Raw genomic sequence first — 19,704 nt, 5'->3', positions numbered from 1 at the left:
GTCTCATAGGAATGAATTAGCTCCTGGAGAGCAGTTTGTTATAAAAGAGCAAGCTGGCCCCTCTCCACTCTCTTGCTTCCTCTCTCACCACATGGCTGCTCTGTCACTGTCATCAGTCTCTCTCTGGTTTTCATACCATGTGATACCATTGTCATGTTGTGACACTACTAGATGACCCATTCCAGATGCAGACACCATGCTGTTTAGACTTTCCAGCTACCAGAATCATGAACCAAATAAATCTCTTTTTCTTTAAATATTACCCAGCATCAGTCATTTTGTTATAGCAACATCAAACAGACTAAGACAAAGCCAGTCCATTTTATAGCTGCATTATCTGGAATATACAACCTTCTCAGTCACTATAGTAGGAGGGGAAAGTTCTAAGGATCTCCTTCAGGAATTACGTGCTTTGGCCAGGAATGACAGAACTTTTGATCAAAACTAGATGAGACAATATGGGGATAATAGCTGGAACCACAGAGATCTGAATCAGAATAGACTGGCTTACAAAACCCAAAACCCTGGCAAGTGCTGTGGTTGTGGGGTTTTTGAAATACTTTCTATTCAATAGCTTGTAGTTGTTATTCTGTCAGAATCAAACTAGAGTTTCACTTCTGGGGATCAAAACATTTCATTAAAATTCATATCTAACTTTAGAAATTCCTATTAATTAAGTGGAGAAATCAGCAGTTAAATAGAATCTTTCCCACAAGCTTCGGTTCTCAGGGTAGGTACTGTGTGTAATGAAGGTTCAAGGCTGCCCTGTGCTTACAGTAAATGCACATCAAGGAATAAGAAAAAACACTGTCATCCATGAAAAAAAAAATGCTCTTCTAGAAGCTCAAAATAATATGTGAAATCCAATGGACAGTGTCCTTTTCTTTTAATTGAGATGGAATTCTTACAAATAGTCATGTGTTTCTGAAGAAGGTAGCACCAGGATATTTCTTTGCCAAAGACAACCATCTGGAGACGAGAGGTAGAGGACATCAGGAAACTGTATTTCAGAACCTTTCAGAGAAAGGATCTAATCCACATAATGCTTGTTTTTAAACTTGAAATTTGAACTCTGACTAAAGGCTATATGGAAACTATCACTGTCCTTGATTTATTCATTGAGCATTATAATAGTATCAAATCACTTGTTTCAGGGCTTAGTATTTACAAGTACTATTCTTTATTTAAAATCACTTGAGAATTTTATAGCTCACTAGCTGTTTTGTTTAGACTTTTAATTTTAAAGCCATGGATATAATTAGCTTAGTAATACAAATGGAACTTCACACCCGAGGACAATCATCAAAGTGTCAGGTGTGACTATATTAATAAAGCAAATTCAAATAGATCTCTTTGGAACTCACACATTATGAGAGGAAACCTGCCAACAAATAAAACATGAATCATAATTTTAGAAACAGAAGCATTGTTAGAGAGGGCAAATAAATTTTTATGTACTGTTTTATTTATAAATTTAATAAGAGATAATATAATAACAGTATTTCTATCTTCCAAGGCTGATCACTAACAACTGAAAAGAAAGTCTTAAACAAAGAACAGTTGGAAAGGTAAGCATGGAAAGATGACTATGGAGAATTGTCTCCCAACAGTGTCATCAATTCTTACAGTGTATGAGGCTTTACAGAATTTCTCATCTGTAAAATAGAAATGAAGCTGGGTTCAGTGGCACACATCTGTAATCCCAGCTATTGGGAGGCTGAGTCAGGAGGATTGTAAATTCAAGGCCAGCCTCAGTACTTTGGCGAGACCCTGCCTCAAAATATTTTTTTTTTTTTTTTAAAAAAGGGCTAAGGTTGTAATTCAGAGATAGAGCATTTACCTACCTGTGTGAGGCCCTGAGTTCAGTCCCCAGGACTACAAAAATAGAATAGAAATGATTGATACATAGCTATGTGAACTTATCATAGCCAGTCTGCCTTAAATATGAATATTTACATATGTTTTGTGCAAACATATAAAAGTTCATTATACATATTTGCAATTATCCAAGAAAGGTCAGAACATATCAACTCAATAACTCAAGAAACCAATTTTCTTTCTCTGGCTGCACCAAAGGACCATTTGTGAGAGAGCACATGGTGGGTACCCTCAGCACCATCCTGCTCAATATCATCTGCTCATCTTCTTTCTGAGTTCACATCCAAATTCAGACCAATTCTCTTTGCTAAGCTCCCTCAGATGCTTCTGCTCTACTGGTGACCTATAAAAGTGCCATTTGGGCATTTTCCATATGCTTACTGACTAGCACTGCTATTTTCTTAATGTACACTTATGTCATTTCTCTTTACATCAGTAAAAACTGCAGGCCAGAAGGGCACATGAAGCTGTGTGGTCCTTAGAGTCAGAGAGTCTTGGACTTGATTCCTGCTTCTGCTGTCCTTAGCTGTGAGATCTTTAGCATCTTGGTTTCCTCACCTCTAAAATGGAGAAGGTAATAATAATAGCCACTTCATGAAGTTGATCCTGGGAGTAAATAAGAGAGTGCATGTCTAGTGCTAAACATGGAGCCCCCAATAAAAAAAAAAAAAAAAAAAAGAGCAAGTTAGAATTCTAAGAGTTTATGGTGCATAAAAAAGAACAGTTCACAAACTTGGAGGCCTCGCTGTCTGTTTTATAGCAATCACAGCACGGTTTATGGAGTATGAATGAGGAAGTATTTTTATCTTTTTAACAATTGACTGTCAGATATTCCTTTTTTAAGGCAAACAGCTGTCTTAAGCTGATTAACCTGTAGCCAACTGATTTAATTTCATTGAATCATGATGACAGAGATTCTTTGCTTGGCCAAATTTTACTTCTAAAACTTCCCCTCGGGCCATCTGTGCATTTCCTTATAAAATCCAGTTTTAGCAATGAACTCTTCTATGTCACTTTGATAAGAACTACCATCCTCAATACATGATCGTTCTCAATATCTGATCAGGTTCCTCACCACCATTACCCCAACCCCAGGTAATGTCTGATCACCTCCATCTGTCTTAAGCAAAACATCTGTTAGTTCATTTGAGCCAGAATATCCCTGGCTCCTGATGTTTCTTCTTAGTTACTTTCCATCCACTGGCCCTCACCTGCTCCTTGTGTGTGAAGCCCACTTGCCCATGCTGTAGTCAGAGTTGGGACCAATCCCTCTCCTCCATTGCAAGACCCTATGGCAGTCACCTCTATATTTATCTCCAGGATTCTGAATAGAGTCTTCATTACTGCACTGTAACAAGTGTCATTAAACAATCTTTCTTTAACAATAATGATCAGAACAAATCATTTATTTCATTTATTTATCATTATTATTATTTATAGTTTTTTTGTGTGATGCTGAGCATTGAGTCTGGGGGTTTTACACATTCTAAACAAGCACTCTCCCACTGAGCTGCATCCCCAGTCCAAAACATTTATGTTTGTGTTTGTTTACGTTTAGGGTTAGTGTTTGGGGGAAATCAGGATGACATGATTTTATTACCTGGCTATGTTTGGACAATTGGCCTTTGTGTTACTTAAACTGGGGCCTCTGTTTTTATTTTTCTTTAATAACAATAGTAAACATTTTACAACTATTGACTATTATTATGCTTTAGTCTCCCCCAGTGAGATGGGACAGTTCTGGTCTGGCATATAACTTATGGTCAATTACTACTACAGGCACAGCAATATTTGTTAACTGTCTTTATGCCCTAAACTAACTGATCTTAAAGACTAAAATTTATTTAATTTAATTTTTCCATATTTTTATTGCATTACGGTTGTGCATAATGGTGAGATTTGCTGTTGCATATTCGTACAGGTACACAATATAAAAATATAATTTGGCCAATATCATTTCCTAGTATTTCCTTTTTCTTTTCCCTCCTGACTCCCTCTGATTCCTTTTCTCTTCTCCACCAATTTCCCTTCGATTTTCATGAGACCCACCCTCCCCATACACCTTTCTTCTTCTTCCTCCTCTCTAGCTTCCACCTATAAGAGCAAACATATGGTTCTTGATCTTTTGACTTTAGCTCATTTTGCTTAACATAATGTTCTCAAGTTCCATCCATTTTCACAAAAATGACAATTTCATTTTTCTTGATGGCTGAATAAAACTGCATTCTGTACATTTAGCCACTTTTTCTTTATCCATTCCTCCATTGATGGACACCTAGGCTGGTTCCATAGTTTGGATATTGGGAATTGTGCTGCTATGAATGGGGCTTGCATGTGTCACTGTAGCATAATGACTTTAATTCCTCAGGATAAATACCAAGGAGGGGTGTAGCTGGGTCATATGGTTGTAACATGCTTAATCTGTTGAGGAAGCTACATGCTCATTTCCATAGTGGTTACACTAATTTACAATACCACCCACACGGTAAAATATTCCTTTTTCTCTACATCCTCTCCAGCATTTATTATTATTTGTATTCTTGATGACTACCATTCTGACTAGAATGAGATAAAATCTCCGTGCAGTTTTGATTTCCATTTCCCTTATTGCTAAAGACATGGAATATTTTTTGACCATTTGTATTTCTTATTTTGAGAAGTATCTGTTTAGTTCATTTGCCCATGTATTCATTTGGGTTCATTATTTTATGGGTGTTAAGGTTTTTTTTGAGTTTTTTAATATATTCTGGATGTTAATCCTGTCAGAAGAGTAGCTAGCAAGGATTTTCTCCCGTTCTATAGGTTCTTTCCTCATATTCTTGTTTCCTTTGTTGTGCCGAAGATTTTTAATTTGATGCCATGTTATTTGATAAGTCCTGGCATGATTTCCTGAGCTTTAAGGGATCCTATTGAGAAAGTCATTTTGCCTATATGTTGGAGTGTTGACCCTGTGTTTTCTTCTAGGAGTTGCATATTTTCTGGTCTAATTCCTAGATCTTTGGTCCATTCTGAGTTGATGCAGTGTAAGAGATAGGGTCTACTCTCATTCTTCTACATAGGCATAAGCAGTTTCCCCAGCACCATTTGTTTAAAAGGCTGGTATAGTGTTTTTGACGGGTTTTTTTTTTTTTGGGGGGGGGTGCTTTTTGCCAATGTATGTTTTTGACACATTTGTCGATAATCAGATTACTGTGTCTGTGTGGATTTGTCTCTGTGTCTTCTATTCTGTACCATTTGTCTATGTGTCTGTTTTGATACCAGTACCATTCAGTTTTTGTTACTATAGCTCGTAGCATATCGTAGTATATTGTGATGCTTCTAGCATTGATTTCTTTTTTTTTTTTTTTTTTTGTCCTAGCACTACTTTGGCTACTATGGATCTTCAGTCAGTCTTCCAAATGAAATTTAGGACGGTTTGTTCTAGTTCTATGAAGAATGTCTAAAATGGGATTTTAATTAGTTTCACTTTCATTGGATACTTCCGGAAGTGGTTGGGTGGTAAAGCAAATCACTTCTATCCCTAATTAGGTACCAACTTCATTTTGCCAATCAGTGTAGAAGGTATGTATGATGATTGCATGACTATTTTTGAACTTCTATAAATAGGATGTGAAAATACAGAAATTCCTGCTGTCTTGGGAGCTTATGTCTGAAATTATCCCTCATTGTGCATATCTTCATTCCTCCAACACCTTGCCTGCCCCAGATAATCTCCAAAAGCTATGTGTGACTGTTTCCTTAACAAGGAGACTGAGGGCTGGGGGTGTAGTTCAGTGGTGAAGTGCATGCTTAGCATCCATGAAGCCTTGGGTTTAACATGTTAGATTTAATGACTTAGTATTGCTGCTCTGTGGATGGATTTGAATGACTCTCCTTGTATACTTACCCTGTAAGTACTATTTGTGAAGTTAAGGTGACTTAGGTCCTTGTTAACTTGCCAAAAAGGCATAAGACTTTGTAATTTTTTTTTCCAGTTTTAAAAATTAATTTATTTTTTTGCATTATAATTATAGTGGTATGTAGTAGAAAATAATACCAGGATTTATTGTTACATGTTCATACACACAAAAAAATATAACTTAAGGTTGTGTTAATATACTTTAAGACCTTTCTGCCAACCAGAACCTGTAAAGGAGCAGGCCCCTGTTTTTCCACATCCCTAGGAAGCAGCATCCTCTCAGGGATAGTTCAGTCATGAGGGTCTGGGTTTGACCTCAGAGCAATGACCTAAGAGTCACTGATTTATTTTCTGGCTTCAGTTAGCCTTCTGTCACTGTGACAAAATAATCAACTTTTAAGAAGGAAAAGTTTATTTTGGCTCAAGATTTCAGCCCATGGTCCACTGGCTCTGTTCCTTTAGGTGGGGAGGCAGAACATCATGGGGTAGAGCAAAACTGCTCAGCTTGTTATAGCAGGAAAGTAGAGAAAGGAGGAGGAGGGGCTGGGGTCCAAATATTCCTTTCAAGGGTACACCCCAATGACCCGGCCTCCTTCCACTGGGCCTGATCTCCTAAAGGTACCACCACCTCCCACTAGTACCCCAGGCTGTCGTCCAAGCCATGAACACACAGGACTTGGGGAAATATGCAAGAGCCAAACCATAGCAGGCCTAAGCAACTTAGCAAGACCCTGTCTCAAAATTTTAAAAAAAGGTCTGGGAACACAGCACAGTGCTTAAGTGCCACTGGGTTTAATCCCTGGCTTGAAAAAACCAACCAAACAAACAAAAACACAAACAAACAAACAAAAACACAAACTATAACACAGCTCATGGGTAGCAGCTCCAAGCCCTGAAGACAGCCAGATTCTGATTATCTTGAGAAAGTCCGGGTTGTTTTACACTTGAACAGCTGGCACACAAATGGAATCAAGCTCGTTTAAGTAGCTGTTAATCATACTGATGAGAACAGCTGAAACACAGAGTGCTCTCACTACTTACATATCTGACATACAAATCAAGTAATAGTCCAATTAATTTATTTATAGGCTCCTTTCTTTGGAAAAAAAAGAGTTAATGTCTGTCTTTCCTTTTGATTCCATAGTCTTTACTTTTAAGATAACTCTGAAGAACCCAGGTAAATGCATTTCATCTGTATTATCAAATTGTTTATCTGCGAACTCATTAATAGTCATTATGTGCATACACAATTTTCTAGTTGTATGATTTCATTTATTTGGCTTTCCAGAAAACTGTTTTTTTAAGTCGCATTTTATTAATACAAATAGAGAGAGAGAGAGAGAGAGTTAACTAGGTTGGCTCCTTAGACTCTTACAGAATAGAAAGCTTAGCTCGTATTTCTCATAAGCAATTATTTACTTCCTTAAGACTTAGGGTGAGAGGAAAAAGTTAACTACTAAATTAGATGAGGAGATTTTCCTTATGTAGTTATTATTTTCCCTAGCCAAATAAGACAATAATAAAAGGACTGGAGATATAGTTCAGTGGCAGAGCACTTGCACCCCAACACTGAAAAAGAAAAAGAATAAAAAGGAAGGGGGAGCTAAAAATGGCTAGAAATAGACTTCAGAGTCCTTCTCAGAAGTGATAATGTGAAACCTTTCTAGGTGGCTCTAAGGAACATCTCGATACCTGGCTGCACTTAGCCACATCGAGCCCTGGCCAGGCCCAAGAGCCATGATCACCAGCTAGGTCAATGCCGCAATCCGGCTGCAGCAAAATAACTGGGGGGGTGACGAGAACTTGTGAACATTGATACAGCAGGAGTAGGAGCCGTTTATTGTAGGACAACAGAGGTATTTATCCATTCCACACAACTTATCTTAATTAGCATAAACTAGATACAGCAGTCAACCAATAAGAAATCTCCACACTTAATGGCTCGCTGGCGCCACCTCACAAACCACTCCCCTGGCAAAATACCAGGCGCCATCCAGACTTGTTTACAGACCCTAACAGGTCAACACTGTGAGTGAGCCGAAAACATTTACAGGATAATGAAAAAGCATTGTCCTCCACAAAATGAAGGCCCTGAACTCAGGTTTGCTTTGTCCGAAGCTGCTGCACTGTGACATTTGAAGAATATATAATATAAAATCCCACAGAAAGGAAATGAAGAACAGAGGGAAACCTGGGCAGATCTCTTAAGACTGGCCATGTGAGGCCACTGGATTCCTTTTAGGTCTAGTTTAGTCTCTCCATCAAGGCGTTGGCTTAGTTGTAAAATGCTGAAGTTTCCACTCTCTTCCAAGTCCTGAAAGCCTGGGCTGGGTGGGGGTGGTGGGGGAATGAAATTCCACTGGGAACCCCAGCTCAGAGCCATAAATGTAAGTCTCTGCTGGAAAAAAGCCAAAACTTGCTGTTTTGGTTTGGTTGTGAACTGTCTCCTAAAAGCTCAAGTGTGAGACAATATGTGAAGGTTCAGATAAGAAATGATTACAAGAGCCTTAACCCAATCAGTGAATTAATCACCTGATGGGATTAATTGAATGGTAACTGAAGGCAGGTGGGTGTGGCTAGAGGAAGTGGGGCTTTGGGGATGTGGCTTTGGGGTATATATTTGTATCTGGCAACTGGTAATATCTCTCTCTCTCTGATTGTTATGTGAACTGCTTCCCCCTACCACACTCTTCTGCCATGATATTCAGCCTCACCTGGAGCCCCAGGAGAAAGGAGCTGGCTGTATGTAACTGAGACCTCTTTAACCCTGAGCCCTTAAATAAGCTTTTCCTCCTCTACTGGGGGCGTCCGAGACCTTGCCTTTGGGTTTTATTTCCCCCATTGGGTTTCTCCTGGCTGAAGTTAAGGTTCCATCTAGGGAGAAGAACATCATCTAATCCCTTACCCCTCCCCCTCCTCTCCAAAGGGCTTCAAGCCTAAGGGCGACAAAGTCAAAAGTTTTCCTGACCAATCCCCACGGGATAGAGTGTCCCCGCGTCTGTTCCTGAGTCACCCTTCCAATCAGCACCCACCACGTCGCCAAAGCAATCCTTCTTAAGCTGAAGCTGGAAGGCTCACGCTGCTGCTCTCTTCCTCTCCTTTTCTTCCCCTTCTGCGACTCGGATGGGGCTCCCCTGCCTTTAAGCAGGACCCCCATCCCATTGGAGATCACCACCTGAGCAGTGACCAACCTGCGCCCATCTTCTTGATCGCCTCCTTCGCATCCACATTGGCCTACAAATTGGTGAGTCTCCCTCTCCAGATTCCTAAACCCACCGAGGCACGGTCACAGGGAACTGGCCATTATTCGTCCAGCAGCCCCTGTGGTGTGTCGCGGGGAGGAATATACCCCACCCCCCAGACCTTCATGGGCACAGTGGTCTTCTTGGAGTCTTCCCCTTCCTTACGGGTCTCAGCTGACATAAGAACTGGCAAACCCCCTCCCCTCCTCGAGCTTGGATCTCCTCCTCCCTCCTCTCATTCCAAAAAAGCCTGATACCAGAAGACCCATAGTTCCCACGGTCCTCCGGGGTCCCCTCACCGGCAGATATTGGTGACAACCGAATCCTCAGCCTGAGGTCTCGTTCTGATATTTGGCTGGAGTGGGACACCTCTCCAGTCAACATATCATACTCTTCCTCATAGGCCCATGGGGGGCCGACTCCCCTTTGGAATGCCTCCTCAACAATTTGGACACGCTCAGCCTAACCCCAGAGGAAAAAACAACAACAACAACAACAAAAAAAAAAAAAAAAAAAACACAAAAAAACCCAAAATTGATAAAATTCTCTATTCAGGATTGGCCCAATTATCCCTTAGATAACAAAAGACCCCACCATTTTGCAGGATCTGAAACTATTGCAGGTGATCAAAAAAATGGGCAGAGATTTTATATATTCAGGCTTTCTTCCTCTTTGCTCATATTCATCTCTCCATACCTCTTGCAACCCAAAGCATGTCCTCTTGGCTTATAAATCCTCTTCTCTTTCTGCCTCTTCATCCATGGATTTCGATCCAGCCAAGGAGCCACTGCGCCAGTGCCACATCATCGCCCAAACCCCTCCCCTCTCTCTTTTCTTCCCTCCTCCACACGGATCTCTAACCCTTCAGCTCCTCCTTCTTGGGGCTATAGTAAAATAACCCCATGGTATTGGCACCAAAATAGACATGTAGACCAATGTTTCAGAATAAAAGACACAGAGACAAACCCACATCAATACAGTTATATCAAAATAGACAAAGGAGCCGAAAACATACATTGGGGAAAAGATACCTCTTCAACAAATGGTGCTGGGAGAACTGGAAATCTATATGCAGCAAAATGAAACTAAACCCCTATCTCTCGTCATGCACAAAACTCAACTCAAAGTGGATCAGTGAACTAGAAATTAGACCAAAGTAATTTGTATGCCACTATAGCATATTCTGGACCTTGTCAACTCCAAATTATTCCCTCGGGTCAGGATTACTTGCAAATCTCTGCTTGGATTAACATCATATCTGCACTGAACCTTGGGTATGGAATTGTTCTTTTTTTTTTTTTTAATTTTTTTATTGTTGGTTGTTCAAAACATTACAAATTTCTTGATATATCATATTTCACACTTTGATTCAAGTGGGTTATGAACTTCCATTTTTACCCCATATACAGATTGCAGAATCACATCAGTTACACATCCATTGATTTACATATTGCCATACTAGTGTCTGTTGTGTTCTGCTGCCTTTCCTATCCTCTACTATCCCCCCTCCCCTCCCCTCCCCTCCCCTCTTCTCTCTCTACCCCCTCTACTACAATTCATTTCTCCCCCTTGTATTATTTTTCCCTTTCCCCTCACTTCCTCTTGTATGTACTTTTGTATAACCCTGAGGGTCTCCTTCCATTTCCATGCAATTTCCCTTCTCTCTCCCTTTCCCTCCCACCTCTCATCCCTATTTAATGTTAACCTTCTTCTCCTGCTCTTCGTCCCTACTCTGTTCTTAGTTACTCTCCTTATATCAAAGAAGACATTTGGCATTTGTTTTTTAGGGATGGGCTAGCTTCACTTAGCATAATCTGCTCTAATGCCATCCATATCCCTGCAAATTCTATGATTTTGTCATTTTTTAATGCAGAGTAATACTCCATTGTGTATAAATGCCACATTTTTTTTATCCATTCGTCTATTGAAGGGCATCTAGGTTGGTTCCACAGTCTTGCTATTGTGAATTGTGCTGCTATGAACATCGATGTAGCAGTGTCCCTGTAGCATGCTCTTTTTAGGTCTTTAGGGAATAGACCGAGAAGGGGAATAGCTGGGTCAAATGGCGGCTCCATTCCCAGCTTTCCAAGAAATCTCCATACTGCTTTCCAAATTGGCTGCACCAATTTGCAGTCCCACCAGCAATGTACAAGTGTACCCTTTTCCCCACATCCTCGCCAGCACTTGTTGTTGTTTGACTTCCTAATGGCTGCCAATCTTACTGGAGTGAGATGGTATCTTAGGGTAGTGTTGATTTGCATTTCTCTGACTGCTAGAGATGGTGAGCATTTTTTCAATTTTTTGATTGACTGTATGTCCTCCTCTGAGAAGTGTCTGTTCAGGTCCTTGGCCCATTTGTTGATTGGGTTGTTTGTTATCTTATTGTCTAATTTTTTGAGTTCTTTGTATACTCTGGATATTAGGGCTCTATCTGAAGTGTGAGGAGTAAAGATTTGTTCCCAGGATGTAGGCTCCCTATTTACTTCTCTTATTGTTTCTTTTGCTCAGAAAAAACTTTTTAGTTTGAGTAAGTCCCAATTGTTGATTCTAGTTTTTAACTTTTGTTCTATGGGTGTCCTATTGAGGAATTTGGAGCCCGACCCCACCGTATGTAGATCGTAACCAACTTTTTCTTCTATCAGATGGCGTGTCTCTGATTTGATATCATGCTCCTTGATCCATTTTGAATTAACTTTTGTGCATGGCGAGAGAAAGGGATTCAGTTTCATTTTGTTGCATATGGATTTCCAGTTTTCCCAGCACCATTTGTTGAAGATGCTATCCTTCCTCCATTGCATGCTTTTAGCCCCTTTATCAAATATAAGATAGTTGTAGTTTTGTGGATTGGTTTCTGTGTCCTCTATTCTGTACCATTGGTCCACCCGCCTGTTTTGGTACCAGTACCATGCTGTTTTTGTTACTATTGCTCTGTAGTATAGTTTGAAGTCTGGTATCGCTATACCGCCTGATTCACACTTCCTGCTTAGCATTGTTTTTGCTATTCTGGGTCTTTTATTTTTCCATATGAATTTCATGATTGCTTTCTCTATTTCTACAAGAAATGCTGTTGGGATTTTGATTGGCATTGCATTAAACCTATAGAGAACTTTTGGTAATATCGCCATTTTGATGATGTTAGTTCTGCCTATCCATGAACAGGGTATATTTTTCCATCTTCTAAGGTCTTCTTCTATTTCTCTCTTTAGGGTTCTGTAGTTTTCATTGTATAAGTCTTTCACCTCTTTTGTTAGGTTGATTCCCAAGTATTTTATTTTATTTTTTGAAGATATTGTGAATGGAGTGGTTGTCCTCATTTCCATTTCAGAGGGTTTGTCGCTGATATACAGGAATGCCTTTGATTTATGCGTGTTGATTTTATATCCTGCCACTTTGCTGAATTCATTTATTAGCTCTAATAGTTTCTTTGTAGAGCCTTTTGGGTCTGCTAAGTATAGAATCATGTTATCTGCAAATAGTGATAATTTAAGTTCTTCTTTTCCTATTTTGATGCCTTTAATTTCTTTCGTCTGTCTAATTGCTCTGGCCAGTGTTTTGAGAACTATGTTGAACAGAAGTGGAGAGAGAGGGCATCCCTGTCTTGTTCCAGATTTTAGAGGGAATGCCTTCAATTTTTCTCCATTCAGAATGATGCTAGCCTGAGGCTTAGCTAGATTGCTTTTACAATATTGAGGTATGTTCCTGTTATCCCTAGTTTTTCTAGAGTTTTGAACATAAATGGATGCTGTACTTTGTCGAATGCTTTTTCCGCATCTATCGAGATGATCATATGGTTCTTATTTTTAAGTCTATTGATGTGGTGAATAACATTTATTGATTTCCATATATTGAACCAGCCTTGCATCCCAGGGATGAATCCTACTTGATCATGGTGTACAATTTTTTTGATATGTTTTTGTATCCGATTCGCCAGAATTTTATTGAGGATTTTTGCATCTAGGTTCATTAGAGATATTGGTCTGTAGTTTTCTTTCTTTGAGGTGTCTTTGTCTGGTTTAGGTATCAGGGTGACGTTGGCCTCGTAGAATGAATTTGGAAGTTCTCCCTCTTTTTCTATTTCCTGAAGTAGCTTGAAAAGTATTGGTATTAGTTCCTCTTTAAAGGTTTTGTAAAACTCTGCTGTATACCTATCCGGTCCTGGGCTTTTCTTGGTTGGTAGTCTTTTTATGGTTTCTTCTATTTCCTCAATTGATATTGGTCGGTTTAGGTTGTCTATATCCTCCTGACTCAATCTGGGCAGATCATATGACTTAAGAAACTTATCTATGCCTTCACTATCTTCTGATTTATTGGAGTATAAGGATTCAAAATAATTTTTGATTATCTTCTGTATTTCTGAAGTGTCTGTTGTGATATTGCCTTTTTCATCCCGTATGCTAGTAATTTGAGTTCTCTCTCTTCTTCTCTTCGCTAGCATGGCTAAGGGTCTGTCGATTTTGTTTATTTTTTCAAAGAACCAACTTTTAGTTTTGTCAATTTTTTCAATTGTTTCTTTTGTTTCTATTTCATTAATTTCAGCTCTGATTTTAATTATTTCTTGCCTTCTACTTCTTTTGCTGTTGTTTTGCTCTTCTTTTTCAAGGATTTTGAGATGAAGTATGAGATCATTTATTTGTTGGTTTTTTTTTTTTTTAAGGAATGAACTCCAAGCAATGAATTTTCCTCTTAGAACTGCTTTCAATGTGTCCCATAGATTCCGATATGTTGTGTCTGTTTTCATTTATCTCTAAGAATTTTTTAATTTCCTCCTTGATGCCTTCTATAACCCATTGATCATTCAGTAACCTATTGTTCATTCTCCAAGTGATGTATGCTTTTTCCTTCCTTCTTTTATCGTTGATTTTCAGTTTCATTCCATTATGATCAGATAAGATGCATGGTATTATCTCTACTCCTTTATATTGTCTAAGAGTTGCCCTGTGACATAATATATGATCTATTTTTGAGAAGGATCCATGTGCTGCTGAGAAAAAAGTGTAACTGCTTGATGTTGGGTGGTATATTCTATATATGTCAATTAAGTCTAGGTTATTAATAGTGTTATTGAGTTCTATAGTTTCCTTATTCAACTTTTGTTTGGAAGATCTGTCCAGTGGCGAGAGAAGTGTGTTGAAGTCTCCCATGATTATTGTATGGTGGTCTATTAGACTCTTGAACTTGAGAAGAGTTTGTTTGATGAACATAGCTGCACCATTGTTTGGGGCATATATATTTATGATTGTTATGTCTTGTTGGTGTATGGTTCCCTTAAGCAGTATGTAGTGTCCCTCTTTATCCCTTTTGATTAACTTTGGCTTGAAATCTATTTTATTTGTTATGAGTATGGACACTCCTTGCAGGCGCGGGCGTCGGCTCTGCTCTGCCCTAACTCCAATTGGGGTGACGTGTCTACCACACCATCGGGTCGCTGGGCTTATTCCAGGCGCGGGAGGCGGTTCTGCTCTGCCCTTACTCCAATTGGGGTGTCGTGACTACCACGCCGGGAGGTCACTGGGCCTGTTCCGGGCGCGGGCGGCGGCTCTGCTCTGCCCCCCTCCAATTGGTGTGACTTGCCTACCACACCCGTGGACCGCTGGGCCTGTTCCGGGCACGGGCAAAGGCTCTGTTCTGCTCCTACTCCAATTGGGGTGACGTGCCTACCACCCCGGCCGGCCGCTGGGCCTGTTCCACCGGTCGGTCGCAGGTCTGCCTACCTTGCGGGCACAGGTGGCGGCTCTGCTCTGCCCCTACTCAAAATGGGGTGACGTGTCTGTCGCACCGGCAGGCCACTGGGCCTGTCCCGCTTGTCGGTCGCAGGTCTGCCCACCTTTCGGGCACGGGTGGTGGCTCTGCTCTGCCCCTACTCCAATTGGGGTCACGTGACCACCACACCGGAGGGGCCTGATCCGGGCGCGGGTGAAGGCTCTGCTCTGCCCCTACTCCAGTTGGGGTGACATGTGTACCACTCTGGCAGGCCGCTGGGCCTGACCCGCCAGTCTGTCGCAGGTCTGCTTACCTTACAGGCGCGGGCGGCAGCTCTGCCCTGCCCCTCCTACCACGCCCGTGTACCACTGGGTCCCAGGTCTGCCCACCTTGCGGGCGCGGGTGGTGGCTCCACTCCGCCCCCTCTCCAATTGGGGTCACGCGACCATCACGCCCGCAAGCCGCTGGGCCTGTTCTGGGCGCGGGCGGCGGCCCGGCTCCTCCCCTCTGGCTCGAAGACAAAGTGAGAGAGACTCCGGTGTCTGTGACTCACCCTCCCTACCAGGAGACCAACTGTTTCTGTCGCCGCTGGTATTGATGAAGTTCTCTCCTCCGCTGCTTTCTGATGACATCAGATCTCTGCCATGTTGGTATCCTATGCGAATGGCAGCATTTCATTCCCTTTGCCGGGTAACCAAAGCAATGGGTGAGTCCTGACCGGCCCTCACAGGCCCGGTCTCAGTCCTGTTGCCACTGCCCACGAAGGCTCTGTTGGTATTTACCTCCACAGTACTCAGCAGGACCCGGACCGAGAAGCAGTTTCCGTGGGCTCCTTAGCCCTGGGCCAGAGCAGTTCCGGGAGCCGGAACTCAGCCGCTCCGTGCTCGGTGTGGAATTGTTCTTTAATAGCTTAAAAATATTATAATCAAACTTTATAAAAAATGAACATTTTTATTTAAAAAGACAATAAAAAACACATTGCCTAAAAAATTTGAGACCCATGTTGTGGCGCAAGATCATCATCTTGTAGATTTTGTTATTCCAGTTTCCTTGTTTGCTAAGGAGGGAACAGAGTGGGCTGGCCCCACTTCCTTTTTCCTATGTGCATATGTCTTTGGGATGTTTAATTATCGAAATCCTGGGGCTTGAATATATAGAGATGTGGGCTCCCTTTGGGCACCAGTGCCTGTTAGTTTGGTGCTTTCCCTCAGTATTTGATTTTCACAGGAAGAAATATGTGGCCCCTCCTCTTTCAAGCTTCAGTGTCTCTCAGTCCTGTCTCAAAATTACAGGTGTAAATTTGTGAGTACTTTACCATGATCACACTGCGGGTAAAGATATTTTCTTATAATGACTTAAGACAACTTCCAAATACAGAGCAAGCGAAAGCGGAAATGACCCTTCACAAGCACCATGGTGTAGGTGAGAGGTGCGCTGGTTTTCTGCTCACAGCCCAGAGTGTCCAGTGAGACCAGGGCAAAAGGACAGTCAGTGTAGATAAAGAGTGATTCGGTCAGGAAGATGGTGGCTGACTCAGAAGGAAATAAAATGCTAATACTTCCAGAAGTGGCCTTGGTCAAGTTACTTCTTGGTCCTCAGTTTCTTTGCCTGAAAGAATGGCAATGACAAGAGCTCCTTCTTGTAGGTTCTTGTGCAAATTGAGTGAATGAATGAAGGCAGGTCCAGGGAAAGTCCCATGGAATGCCACCTCTCCTGGGCCCATTCATCTGTGCCCCCAGAAGCCAGATTTGGAAAGGGAAATACAAAGGAATCTGGGTAGAAAGGCTTCATCAGGATCAGGGTGACCAGGCCTCAGGGCTTCCCTCAGTTCACTGCCTAACCTCAGCCACCTTTGTCCTGTCACAATCTGGTCAAGGTTTCACTCTTATCCAACAAGTTTAAAAATGCTCAAGTTCAAGGTTCCTTTGGGTCTTCATTTCCATAGGGAGACTTCTGTGCCATGTAAAACTTACATCAGTATGTTTTCCTCGAGTAAGAGTCTGTCTTTAACCGTCTAATTTGCAGGGCACCTGCCAATGAGCCTAAGACAGGTAGTTAGAGGAAAAGTTGGCTGGTTGTTTTTTGGTTTTTGTTTTTTTTTCCCCTCCTCTAACATTTCCCAGTTTGCATTTAAGAACAAGAGTAGGAAAATGTGCCTAAACAGTTTCTGACAGACCTAAAAGTAGGATAAAAGGATTCTTTTTCTTAAAACGAAAATCACTTTTAATTGCTCAGCGTCAGGAGCCAAGGCTTTCTGTTGTGAATCAACTGGAGACTCCACCTTCCTTTTCTCCTTTGAGAGCCAGAGCAAGGCTGTGGCAGCATGGGGGTGGAGCTCAAGACCAGACCTTGAAGCTCAAGGGCACCGGAAGGTTGGGAAGATGCAGTGTTTCCTCATCGCCAGGGTTTCAGACTGGAGCTGGGCTTTCCAGGAATGCAAGCACTTGTTAGGGAGGAGGGGCGGTGGAGGGGAGCCCTTCCGGTTTCTTCTCCCGGAAAACTCTGTAGTGGGTAAAGCTGGTCTTTTAACTCAACTTCCACCCTCTTCTCCTGGCCCGGCCCCCAACACTCTGCAGGAACTTCAGAACCTGTTCTTCCAGCCCATGAATTCCAATGCCATCCTTCTAGAAGTAAAAACTCCACAGCCTGACTCCAAGAGACACTTCCTCCTTAGAGAATCTGCATTTTGAAAGCATGAAAAACTTGCCCAGTGACTGACCCTTTAATTGTGCAATAGTTCTGATGAACATGTATGAAATGGATTACTCTGTTTTGAAGAGATACATGCTCCTTATATAAATATGAAAAATATATAAAGAAAGAAGACATTTTCTGATAACCACAGAGTATTTGTGGGGTTGTTGTTGTAATGCTGGAGATCAAACTCAGGGCTTTAGGTGAGCTAGGTAAATGTTGTACCTCTGAGCTACTCCCCCAGCCCCAAGTGTTTGGGTCACTGCCCTCCTTCAAAGAAAAGCTGAGCCATAAAAAGCAAACGGAGGAGAAAAGATCTTAGACATGTTAAATTTTGGATGGTCCTTCTCCTAGCCTTAGCGTCATGGGTCCTTTCTCAAAGACCTTGGGCTTTCTGGGATAGCAGCCATAACCCCTGACAAGCCAGGTGATAAATAGGATATTGATGGGCAATTATCTGACACAAAATAGCTCCATATGTCAACCTGCCTGAAGGGTAGCACAGTCCAGGGCAGCTGTAAGAGGATGCAGGCCCATAGCCCTGCAAGGGGAAGATGGGGAGCAGGGGCAACTCTCTTGAGCACCTGGCAGAGAAGGAAGCCTTCCTTCCTGAGGTGCAGGCTCCCCGGCTCCCATCTTGCTGTGACCAGTGCAACCCCCACAGAAAGCAAGGCACCCCACAGAAGACAGGTTGGCTTGCTGAGGGTCATGTCCAGCCAAACTACCTGCTGACAGTCAGCCCCATGGTACTGAAGGAGGGCCCAATCCCTGACTTAACCAACTCCATTTTGGCCTTCTCTGACTCCATTTGCCTTTTTAACTTTATTTCCTTACATGCCACTTTCTTAAGCAGTCACTATGGATTTCAGAAACAAGAGGCCTGAGTGATAAACAGAGGACCAAAACTACCCCTAAGCAATGGTGAGCCTCCCAGAACAGATCACCCCATGATGAGATTGACCCCCCCAAACAGGCACTGTTGTCTCACAATGGGAAACCTCAAGCAGTGATGACCCTCCCAGGGCTTCACAAAACCAGCCCAGAGATAATGATCAACCAGACTCTGGCCTGACCAGGGTGACCTGCTCTGCCAGATGTGCAGACCCCCAGCCATGCAAGCTCTCAACCCTCGCCTTGGTTCTCCCTTTCTAAAGTTTCTGTCAGCTCCTTGAGAACAGATTGAGATAAAAATTGGGGAATAAAAGGAGAGATACTGAGTCTCAAAGGAAGCACCCATGAACCACTGAAGTGAAGGAAAGACCCCTGGACCACTGAAATGCAGAAGGCACCCATGAACGGTTGTAACTCTTGAATGACAGCCCAGTCCCTTGTCTGTAACACAAGGACAGTGTGCAAGTGCAGGGAAATGTGCAGCTCTGCCCTGCCCCCGCCTCTCGTCCAGCACCCACTAACCGTCCCACCATAAATATGAACACCCCACACGATGGTTGTTGTCTCTTCCTCTGGAGATAGCCCATGTTCTTCCTCCAATGGATATTCCTTACTGTAGCCCAAAGTCATCTAGAGATCACCCCTCTTCTCCCTTGAATATGTAACTCTTTTCCTAAATAAACTTGTATCTAGGTTTTGACTGGCGCATACTGAAATTCTTTTCCATCACATATGCCAAAAGCTCCTCTTGTCCTGAGTTGGACTCCCCCTTCTGTGCACGAACTCCTCAGATCCATATTCAAAGACAGCTTTCCTGGAACAAGATCTTTGGCCACCATTCTCCTCTATCTGTTCTTCCTGGCATGGCCGTGTTAATTAAAGTTCCTTTCCTGCCCTTCACCATTGCTAGTCTCTTTCACTGTCATATTGGGACAGATGCTGAGCCTGGTCTGTCGGGACGACTGGGGCTGGGTCCTTTGCCCAGGGATTTCAGTAATAATACCTCCTGACTGAAGGATATGGAAAATGACAACCCACTCCACCCCTGCCCCAGGGCAGGGAAATGAGGATTCCCCAAAACTAGCTGACCCAGAGGACGAGGGAGGAAGAAGGCAATCAGTTAATCCTCTCCCAGTAAATCCTTTTCCAGTAACAATGGGCCCCCAGGGAATAAAAAGGAAACTTTCATCCCTTCCCAGCCACAGTGAGTCCTGAAGGGAGGAGGTGGATACTGAAAGCTGGGCCTTGGACTTTCACCCTTTCCCATTGCCAGTGAATCCTGGGAGGAGAAAGGCAAATAGTGAGGCTCTGGCTAACAGTGGGTCCCAGAAGAAGAAGATCAACAGTGAACTCCAACCGTTCTGAGCCTTCATCGCTTCCCAGTAACAATAAGTTTCAGAC

This window comes from Marmota flaviventris, chromosome 12 (genome assembly GCF_047511675.1).
Source record: "Marmota flaviventris isolate mMarFla1 chromosome 12, mMarFla1.hap1, whole genome shotgun sequence".
NCBI classification, from domain to species: domain Eukaryota; kingdom Metazoa; phylum Chordata; class Mammalia; order Rodentia; family Sciuridae; genus Marmota; species Marmota flaviventris.
Note: the sequence above shows the minus strand (reverse complement) of the source record.